This window comes from Eumetopias jubatus, unplaced genomic scaffold (assembly GCF_037043125.1).
Source record: "Eumetopias jubatus isolate StellerSeaLion01/CBP00866 unplaced genomic scaffold, mEumJub1_p1.0 scaffold_11, whole genome shotgun sequence".
Taxonomy (NCBI): Eukaryota; Metazoa; Chordata; class Mammalia; order Carnivora; family Otariidae; genus Eumetopias; species Eumetopias jubatus.
In genome coordinates, this window is record NW_028274817.1 from 121,470,979 (window position 1) to 121,481,715 (window position 10,737).

Sequence of the window (10,737 nt, forward strand, 5' to 3'; positions counted from 1 at the left end):
AGGTATGATCTCTATGTCTGATGATTTGCCAGTTGGAGCCTCTGGCGAAAGAAGGTAACCTCCACCCGGGCACAACTACCACAGGCTGCTGGGCTCTTGTCAAAGCGGAACACTGATCTCTAGAGGCTTTGTGACGTTTCTGCCCAATAGTCCCATTCCAAGGTGGGTCAGCTCTGACTCAATGACTAACAGGGTGGGGAGGACCCACCAAGTCTTAGCTGTCTGAATGAAATGGGGGGTTCAGGAAGGCGGCTGATGTGGCTCTGGGGCATCTCTGGTTTCCACAGTGGCAACTCCTCCCTTGTGGGAAATTTTATCTCCCACCTGAAGCCTCTGGTTCAGTAGTGCCCTTGGTTCCCAGAGGTTCTCCTAAATGCCAGGGCCTGGTTCACAAATGGTTGGCCAAGATGAAGCCCAGCAGTGTCCCCTGGGCTGCTGCGTATGTGCAGTCTGAGTCCCAGCCAGAGAGATCCCAAAGTGGGCAGAACTCAAGGCCGTTCCCACAGCTTTGGCCAAGACTCACCAGGATGACTGCTGTTCTCTTGGACTCACCCTTGGAGGGTTGCCATTCAGACACCTAACAACATTGAGCTGTGATTGAGTCACACGGCTCACCAATGTGGGCGACCCCAACCAAGGCCCCCTCTTCTGTGAGCTGCACCAGTGCCCCAGAGTAGATGGGCCCCGGTGCCACCTAGAGATCGATGACACCGGACCTGCGGCTCCCCATCAGGGCTGCTGAGTGCCCCTCGATTGCTGCCAAACCATTCATTGCTTTTGAACTTATTCAACATGACATCAGGAATGCTTGTCAGCCTCTCAAGAGGAAGTGCAAAAACATGGATGTTAACAAACTGATCCCAGCAGACGAGTAATGGTGTCCACTTCCATTCAGGTACCTGGGTAGGCAAGTTCAACATTTAAAAAGCTCATTCTTAATGCTCTTTGGAACTAGAAAAGTTCATCAGTTGAATATTTGTTTAAAAGAGGAGCTCAAGCAATAGGAAAATGCAAACTGTAGGGCCAAATATCATTATCTAGAACAATGTGGACATTCCTGCCTATTAATGTGTAAACTCCAAGATGGTGGAGACTTCATTTTGTCCATTACTGGGTCACAGTGTCTAGAACATTGCTTGAAACATAGGAAGGAAACACTGAATGGATGGATATTATTTAACTTGTTGCTAGGGGGGTAAAGCACAAAATCATGGGCCAGGGGAGGGAAGGAAATGAAAAAGAAAGAAATCTATTGAACTTTACTTCCCTTCTGCCTGGCAGAGAGAAGGCAAGTGGATGGAGAAGCGATGCTATCTTCATTCCTCCCCCCTGGGTGGGCTTCTCCTGGTAACTGATTCACGTGAAGAGGCCAGTAAATTAGAGTTTGTTGGAAGGGGGCTGAGGAAGCCTTAGCTGGAGTGAGGCTGTAGTATGGGAGCGATTTCCAACCTTCCTGGGAGAGGGAGGGAGGGGGGAGGTTTTTATCTTGACAAAAAGTCTCACTGAGGCCATTTGAAAAGGGAGTAGAGTGAAGACGGGGTAGGGTGCAGATCCAGAAGTGCAAACTAGAAGAGATGAAAAACTCTCATATTCGTTAATTTTTAATTAAAAACGTCATCTAGAGCATCATTTAAAAATACTGTCTCTTGCTCCTTTTTGCGGCATCATAGATGAATTGCTGCTTTAACTCAAGAACATGTTTATTAATTTGGTTTTCCTTAGAACTGAAGTACTACTTAGATCTTGTAACATGACAGTTGGTTACATCTAAGTGGTTTTCAAGGGGAGCATTTTTGTCCCTAAGGGAACACTAAGCCATGACTGGAGACATTTTGGGTTCTCCCACTGGCATGCTGCTGGACATCTGTGGCGCACAGGACAGCTTCTACAGCAAAGAATGATCTGTCCAAAATGTCAGGGGTGCTGATGTTCAGAAATTGTGCATTTCTCACCATTTTCATCAAATTCCCATTATTTTTCTCAAAAACATAGTTTTGAATTTACGGACAAATAGCCTTCTTGATTCTCAACTGTGGTGGCATCTGAATCACCTAGATGCTTTAAAAAAATAGTGATTCCTGGGACGCCTGGGTGGCTCAGTCGGTGAAGCATCTGCCTTTCGCTCAGGTCATGATCCCAGGGTCCTGGGATCGAGTTCTGCAGTAGGCTCTCTGCTCAGCGGGGAGTCTGTTTCTCCCTCTACCTGCTGCTCCCCCTGGTTGTGCCCTCTCTCTCTGACAAATAAATAAAATCTTAAAAAAAAAAAATACTGATTCCTAAGCCACCCCAGACCAATTAAACGAAGATGTCTGGTGCCAAGGCACCAGATTGAAGATGTGGGCTCAGATGAGGAGCATGATAGTGGGAAGGACAAGAAAAGGGAAACAAAGAAGATTAAGGGGAAATGCATCGATCAGGAAGAACTGAACAAGACCAAGCCCATTTGGACCAGAGACCCTGAGGACATTACCCAGGAGGAATAGGGAGAGTTTTACAAGAGTCTTACTAATGACTGGGAAGACTACTTGGCAGTCAAGCATTTCCCTGTAGAAGGTCAGCTGGAATTCAGGGCATTGCTGTTTATCCCCCGTCGGGCTCCTTTTGACCTCTTTGAGAGCAAGAAGAAGAAGAACAACATCCAACTCTACGTTCGCCGTGTGTTCATCCTGGACAGCTGGGATGAACTGATACCAGAGTATCTCAACTTCATCCGTGGTGTGGTTGACTCCGAGGACCTGCCCTTGAATATCTCCCGAGAAATGCTCCAGCAGAGCAAAATCTTGAAGGTCATTCACAAAAATATGGTGAAGAAGTGCCTTGGGCTCTTCTCTGAACTGGCAGAAGACAAGGAGAACTATAAGAAATTCTATGAGGCGTTCCCTAAACACCTAAAGCTTGGAATCCCTGAGGACTCTACTAACGGGCGCCACCTTTCTGAGCTGCTGCGTTAACCACACCTCCCAGTCTGGGGATGCGATGACTTCTCTTTCAGAATATGTGTCCTGCATGAAAGAGACCCAGAAGTCCATCTATGACAACACTGGTGAGAGCAAGGAGCAGGTTGCCAACTCCGCTTTTGTGGAGCGAGCACGGAAGCGGGGCTTCGAGGTAGTGTATATGACAGAGCCTATCAATGAGTACTGCGTGCCACAGCTCGAGGAGTTTGACGGGAAGAGTCTGGTCTCCATTACCAAGGAGGGCCTGGAGCTGCCTGAGGATGAAGAGGAGAAGAAGAAAATGGAGGAGAGCAAGGCCAAGTTCGAGAACCTCTGCAAACTCACGAAAGAAATCTTGGATAAGAAGGTTGAGAAGGTGACAGTCTCCAACAGGCTAGTATCTTCACCCTGCTGCATTGTGACTAGCACCTATGGCTGGACGGCCAACATGGAGCGGATCATGAACGCCCAGGCCCTTCGGGACAACTCTAAGATGGGCTATATGATGGCCAAGAAGCACCGGCAGATCAACCCTGACCACCCCATCGTGGAAACGCTGCGGCAGGAGGCCGAGGCGGACAAGAACGACAAGGCGGTCAAGGACCTGGTGGTAGTGCTGTTTGAAACAGCTCCGCTCTCCTCCGGCTTCTCACTCGAGGATCCCCAGGCTCACTCCAACCGCATCTACCGCATGATCAAGCTAGGCCTGGGCATTGATGAAGATGAAGTGACCGCAGAGGAACCCAGTGCTGCTGTTCCTGGTGAGATCCCCCCGCCCCTTGAGGGTGATGAGGATGCCTCTCGCGTGGAAGAAGTAGATTAGTTCTACCTGCAGACCTTGTGCCCTCTGTATTGTGTCCCCAAGGCTCCCCAGCAGCCCTGAGTGACCCCGGTTCACCTGGTTCCCTCTGCTGATGTCCAGTGGTTTTTTCTTTTTTTTTCTCCTGTCTTTGAGGCAGGAAAGAAGCCCCTCAAGCCCTATCCCTTCCAATATTTGACGGGGTTTGGATGTGTATTGTGGGGTTTTTGTTGTTGTTGTTGTTTATTTTGTTCTGAGATTAAAGTATGCAAAATAAAGAAGATACAGTTTTATCCAAAAAAAGATCCTATGGATGAATGATTTAAAAATAACTTCTAGGGTAGTTAGCTGCGGTTTAGATTTAAACATTCTGATTTTTGATTGGCTTATTAGTTTATTTACTTCCTTTTCCACTAACTTAGTGAAAGTGTGCAAATGTTGTGTTTCTTTTTTTGTTATGAGGTTAGAGAAAGAAGCAGAAGTTCATGTGTTAGGGTTCTCCGGAGAAACAGAACCAGTAGAAAACAGACAGATCGATAAACAGACAGAACAGGAGGTTTCTGATAGGAGTTGACTCATGTAGTAATGGACACTGGGAAGTGCCACCATGTGCCATCAGGAAGCTGGAGAACCAGCTGGAAAGCCAGCGGTGCAATTAGGTCCAAGTACAGAGACATAAGAGTTGGAGGGTAGGTGGTGGAATTCCTGGTCTGAATATGAAAACCCAAGAACCAGGAGTGCTCATGCCTGAGAGCAGGAGACAGCTCAAGCAGAGACAGAGAAAATGCCCTTCCTCTGCCTTTTTGTTCTAATCAGGCTCTCAACGGATTGGACGACGTCCGCCCATGTTGGTGAGAGCCATCTTTACTCAGTCTACTCTTTCAAATGCTACTCTCTTCCGGAAACGTTGTGGCAGATACACCCAGAAACAACATTTGGCCAGCTTTCTGGGTATCCCTTAGCCCAGTCACGTTGACACATCAAATTAACCGTCACAGTTCATTTATCATATTCATAATTGGTCTTCCAGTAGCATGAAAACGATCATTTTTTCCCTTAACCCGCCCAGGAGTCTTCCCTAAAATGAATCTTTTCTAAAACTCACCCAAGGAATTGAAAAGGTAGGTAAGTCTAACAGACATAGAGAAAATAATTCAATCATGTAACGGTAGCACAAAGACCTCCGATGGCAGAGGGAGCTAAAGATTGAGACGAGGTTAGGTGTTACCTGGTGTAGATACAGGTTTGGAACATAGGTTTCCCTGATATTACATTGCTTAAAACTTGCCCCAAATCCATGGATCTGCGGAAGGCCACATCACTCTAGTAACTGATTTTCAGGCTTGTGATGCTCTTTTCACCCCTCCAGTTATATTCATGCTTGCTCCCCATGTGATCTCATCAAGCCCATGGGTCTGAATATCATCTGTATGCGCTGATCCTCAAATCTTTATCTACCGGGAGTGTGAAGAGCTGACAAGCAACATGTCCCCTATCAGTAGGCGGCCACGGACCCACAGAAGACCATATTACTGACAGTGGATTGCACGGGCTGGTTCTTTAAACCATGGAGTTCTCCTGTTTTCCCAGTGAGCCGGCATCCCCTTTCTCTCCTACGTTTTACGTTCTAGTCTTTTTGACAGTGACCTGTTGTTTTACTAGGGATTCGAAACAGTTCATTCTCAGCCTCAGCATTGGAACACCCCCTTCTGTTCCTTATAATTCCCCGAGAATAACACTCAATGACTAAACCCTATTCTTCTCTGACTTCACACCCAGAAAAAAGAATTGCTTTTTGACTCCTTCTTTCAACAAATAATTCATTTCATATTGCTGTAGAAGCCTTGGACCCTGAATTGTTGCTCAGATGGAACACGTCGCGTCCAGCACTGTCATTTTTACTTCATTATATTTTTAATTAAATTTCGGGAACCTAAAGTTGGATAAATTATAATTCCTGGTTCATCACGTTTTCACTGTTGTTCCAAATATGGCCCGTTTTACGTGTTCAACTAGCTATTTAATTTGTTATTGTTAATAGTGTAACGGACACCAGCAAACCCCATTACTGGCAACAAAAGCTAGGTTTTTATAATCAACCAGTCCTCCTGCTTTGTCTACCATGACTCTGCAATCTATGTCAACTATTTCCTTTTCTTTTTAAAATATATTTATTGCATATATACGCTCACGAATAAATACATTTGTTATTCTAGTCATCCTTTACCTCCTGACACACACCATACGTATTCTGTTGGCAACTGTTTTCACTTCCTGTTCTGTTACTAAGGTTGATCTTTAACACATACGTCTCGGCAGTTAATTTATTCTGGCAACTGGATACTATTTCTTATGTGAATACATCAGAGTCCATGCGTTCTGCCCTCCCCCCGATGGACGTTTTGTGGGCTTCAAGGTCTTGCTAACATGGGCTGTCCTGTTATGAATGTGCTTGTCCGCGGTGTGTACGATGCACTTGCAGTAGCGTCCCTTGGGTCGCGTGGAAGTGGGATTGAGGAATCACTGGCCATGGGATCGGTCAGCTGTCTAGACATGATGCCTGGCCCTTTTCCAGAGTCAGGGCATCAGTTTCTGCCCCCACCAGCAAATGTAAAAAAGCCGCTCTGGAGTCTCCTTCTCTGCAAGTTGTACCATAGTCAGATTTTTCACTGTAGCCAAGAGAAAGGGCGTAAAAGAGCATCCACCCTGCTCTTATTTTAGGTATTCTTTTTCTGACCACCAATGATGCTTAACTTTTCTTCATACATCTTTTAGAAATATGTGTGTCCTCATCTGTCCAGGCCTAGTAAAAGCTTTTGCTTTTTTTTCCTGCTCATCTCTTTGTGCCATGTTTTCCTACTGATTTGTAGGAATTCATGCTCTAGTCTTCATCCTAATATTTTGTCAGTTGTGCGTACCGTGAAAATATTTTCTTCTACTCTGTAATGAGTCTCTTTTCTTTTTTTAAGATGTTTCCGATGGACAATAGGTCTTAATTTTAATCTAACTGAATAGATCAATGTTTTGTTTTTGTGTTTAGTTAATGCGTTTTATTTATTTATTTTTTTATTTAAGAAATCTTTCTCTAGTCCTGGGTTCATCTTTGATCTGACTCGTGATTTGTTCTCTCTCTCTCTCTCTTTTTTTAAGATTTTATTTATTTATTTCAGAGAGAGCGAGAACCGGGCCGCGGGGGTGGCAGAGAAAGAAGCAGGCTCCCAGCTGAGCAGGGAGCCCGATGCAGGGCTGCATTCCAGGACCTGAGCCGAAAGCAGATGCTTAACCGACTGAACCACCCAGGCGCCCCAGATGTGTCCTCTCTTGTTAGATAATGGTTTGAGCCCTTTCCTTCCTCACTTCCCTGGGCCTAACTCAGATTTTCCTTGGGGGCGGGGGAGCAAATCAGTATTGCCTTCTGAGGCTTTGAGCTTGACGTTGCTTCACCTGGGACTGAACTTCAGGTCTAGTTCCAGCTGTCTTGAGTCTGGGGGCAAATGTTGGTGCTGCCTCCCGGACCTTGGCTGGCCCTTGTAGGCAGCTGTAACCCGGCTTGCTGCATTCAGTCAGGCAGATTGCATGCTGGGAAGCAGAGAGCCAAGTGTGGTGTGAAGAATTTCCATTTGTTTCCGGTTTCCATAATTTCAGATAACTCTTTTGCTGTTAGTAAACTTCCACATCATACCTTCAAAAACATCACATAAATAAAGGAACAAATTATTCCTGCACAAAATACGTTGAACCTCAGAAGCATTACGCTAAATGCAAAAAAGCCAGACCCAAAGCTTCATCCCATGCTATTCCATTTATAGAACATTGTGGAAGAGACAAAAACGGAAGGACAAAAATTCAGATCACCAGTTGCCGGAGGCTGGGGTGAGGGTGGGAAGTTAATGCAGGCCTGAGAAAACTGTCTATGGTAACAAATATTATATGTCACAAGCGTATTGGTGGTTGCACAACTGCATACTTTGTTAAGACTCATCGACTGTCCCTTTAAAGTTTGTGAATTTTATTTTATGTCACTTAATTCTATTTTATGTATATTTACCTGAAAGCTGACTAAAAAAGAGTTAAATAAGAAAAAACACGTATAATTTAATTCCCCACGGTGTAATTTTATGTAGCAAACACTGAGTCTTAAGGAAGATGTTTAAAATCAGGTAGAGTGTTTGACCAGGTGTCCAAAATGACTCTAGTGTTCACACCTGCTGTGTGAGTTCTTTTTGCATAATACTCTAGGTGGAAATGCTTATCGTGAATACTCTGGAGAAGCAGATGGTGTTGCCCTGGGCATTTTCCTCTGTCATCATTTATATATCACCAATACCATTTCTGTCTCACAAGCTGTTTTGATAAATCATTTTGGAAAGTGGACTTGGTTTTCAATGTTCAGAAGCTAACGTCTACTTCAGAAGTCACTTAAAAATCATTCTCACCTTTCCATTAATGGGAATAGCCTCTTCTGAACTACAGGATGACTGCTCAAATGCAGTGGTTCTCCACTGGGATTGCTCCCCCACCCAGGGGACACAGGGGTCTATCTGGAGATACAACAGATTGTTGGGGTGGGTGGGTTGCTGCGGACTTTCAGAGGGTTGGAAGGCAGCTAAGCTCCCCCTGGCACAGGATAGCTCCCCAAGTGCAAATCCCCAGCCCAAAATGTCAGTAGTGCTGAGGTGGAGAGACCCTGGTATAAAGTTTATACTAAATAAAAACGGGGCGCCTGGGTGGCCCAGTTGGTTAAGCATCTGCCTTTGGCTCAGGTCATGATCCCGGGGTCCTGGGATCGAGCTCCGCATTGGGCTTCTTGCTCAGCAGGGAGCTTCTCCCTCTGTCCTTCCTCCCTGCTCATGTTCGCTCTCTGTCTCTCTCTCTCTCTCTCAAATAAATAAATAAAATCCTAAAATAAAATAAAAAAATAGAAGAGTAGTTGAAAACCAAAACAAAACTTATAAATTCACTGGTTAACCCTGTAAGTGCTTATCTACCTTGCCTAGTTTGAGGACTTGTTACTTATTGAAGGGCTGTACCTAGTCCTTTTGAAATATTATCTCAAAATAATCTGGGGAGTTGGTTTCTATTAAGATCTCTATTTTTACAAGGGGAAGATAAAGAGATGTAAAGAAGTGAAGGAATCTGCATAGGAGGCACATCCCCCTGGGGCGCCTGGATGGCTCAGTCGCTTAAGCGTCTGACTCCTTATTTCGGCTCAGGGCGTGATCTCAGGGTGATGAGATCGAGCCCCAGTCAGGCTCTGTTTTGGGTTCCGTGCTCAGGGTGGAGTCTGCTTGAGATTCTCTCCCTCTGTCCTTCCTGCTCATTCTCTCTTTCTCTCTCTCTCAAATAAATTAATCTTCAAAAAAAAAAGAGAGACACATCCCTTGCTCCTGCAACTCAGATTTCCATACTCGGTTGATTCCAAACAGATATTCTTCACCCTTTCTAGTCTTCAGACAATATCATTTCTCATAATCCCTTCCTATCTCAGCAGGCAATTATGATAAAGTTCTAACTGAAAAAAGTTTGCAGACATAATTATAATTTCACTTGATTTTTTGGGTGGGGGTGGATAAAAACTCTACGGCAAAAAGTCTTCGGTATCAAATTAATAATAAAAACGTGCACTTAGTTCTTTGAAAACAGGGAAGAACTAACTTCTTTTCATTTCTTCCATGGTGCATAATGCCAGGAAACAGTGATTCAAGTAGTGATGCTCTGCTAATGTGAAAGAGTTAACCAGCTCTCGTCGTGATTCACTGGCTTATTTTCTATCAGGGAGGCAGGTGCACGTCAGTCTGTATGATTGCTCTCAACTGCACATTTCTCCTAGCACCGCCCTCACGTTACGAATATCAAGATGTTGAAAATAAACTTCTCATAGATGAATGCTAGCCAATGGTAGCTTCTCATTATTTGCAGAAGAAAAAGAAAGGGTTGAATACATGTGGGTTCCTCCACTTAAGTTCTTTTTTGAGCCAAGAAGTTGTTATAATGTCACTGGGTAGTTTCTCGACATGGTACAATATCCAGAAGGACCATAAGAAAAATATTCCCACTCGGAAATCCCACTTAAGCAACAGGACAATCTCATTTACCATCTTTGACATCTAACTGTTGTCCGTCCATGTCCCAGGGAAACACAGATCGCTGCGGAAACACAGCAAAGTGAGCCCCTGGCGTTGGCATTCCTTCTCTGGAACTCAAAGGCATTACGAAGTACAGAAGCACCTGGATGGAGAAGGGAAGGGAATGACCTTGATGGCTGACTCGTCGAAATGCCCCCAAATTCGATGAGAGGGCAGAATATTCTCCAGCTGGGGCTAGCTAGCCACTGCAGAAAATCCCGCAAATAGACCCAGACTTTTTTTGTTTTTGTTCTGTCTCGGTCTTACAGGATGCTTCCCCCCCGCCCCCACACAAGCCCCCCGTGGATTCAGAAGAGGAATATAAACTCATGTCTTAGTTGCATTCATTGGTCTATTCACACGGTGTCCAGGTATCATGGTGCTTCCTTCTCGGTCTTAAATGTGTTTATCTTAATCTCTTGACTCTAGGTTCATCTTGTGTAAAGTGACCCATGAGTGTTGAAAGGCCCTTCTTTTTTCCCCTGCTAACACTGTAGATAAAACCTGCCACCTTTTTGTGCATTATTATCCCCTGGTGGTGAATTTTATTCATATATTCTCATATTTTGGTGAATCTTTTTTTTTCTTTAATTTTTTTATTGTTAGGTTAATCACCATGCATTACGTCATTAGTTTGTGATGCAGTGTTCCATGATTCATTGTTTGTGCCTAACACCGGAAGCAAGCGATGTGTAGGCTGCAAAGGTGTTCTGAACAGAAGCTTCTTCGAATAAAACTCACACCCAGTTGGCCTTTGTCATTCAGTGTTGTAGTGAATAGGTTGAAAAGTGATTAAAGGGGCGCCTGGGGTTAAACGGCTGCCTTCAGCTCAGGTCATGATCCTGGGGTCCTGGGATCGAATCCCGTGTCATCGGGC

At 44.8% G+C, this 10,737-nt stretch overlaps 1 pseudogene; it reads left to right on the top strand.

The window, feature by feature from the left end:
• Nucleotides 1-704: 704 nt before the first annotated feature.
• Nucleotides 705-3,759, top strand: LOC114218055 (heat shock protein HSP 90-beta pseudogene; annotated as a pseudogene).
• The last annotated feature ends 6,978 nt before the right edge of the window (nucleotides 3,760-10,737 follow it).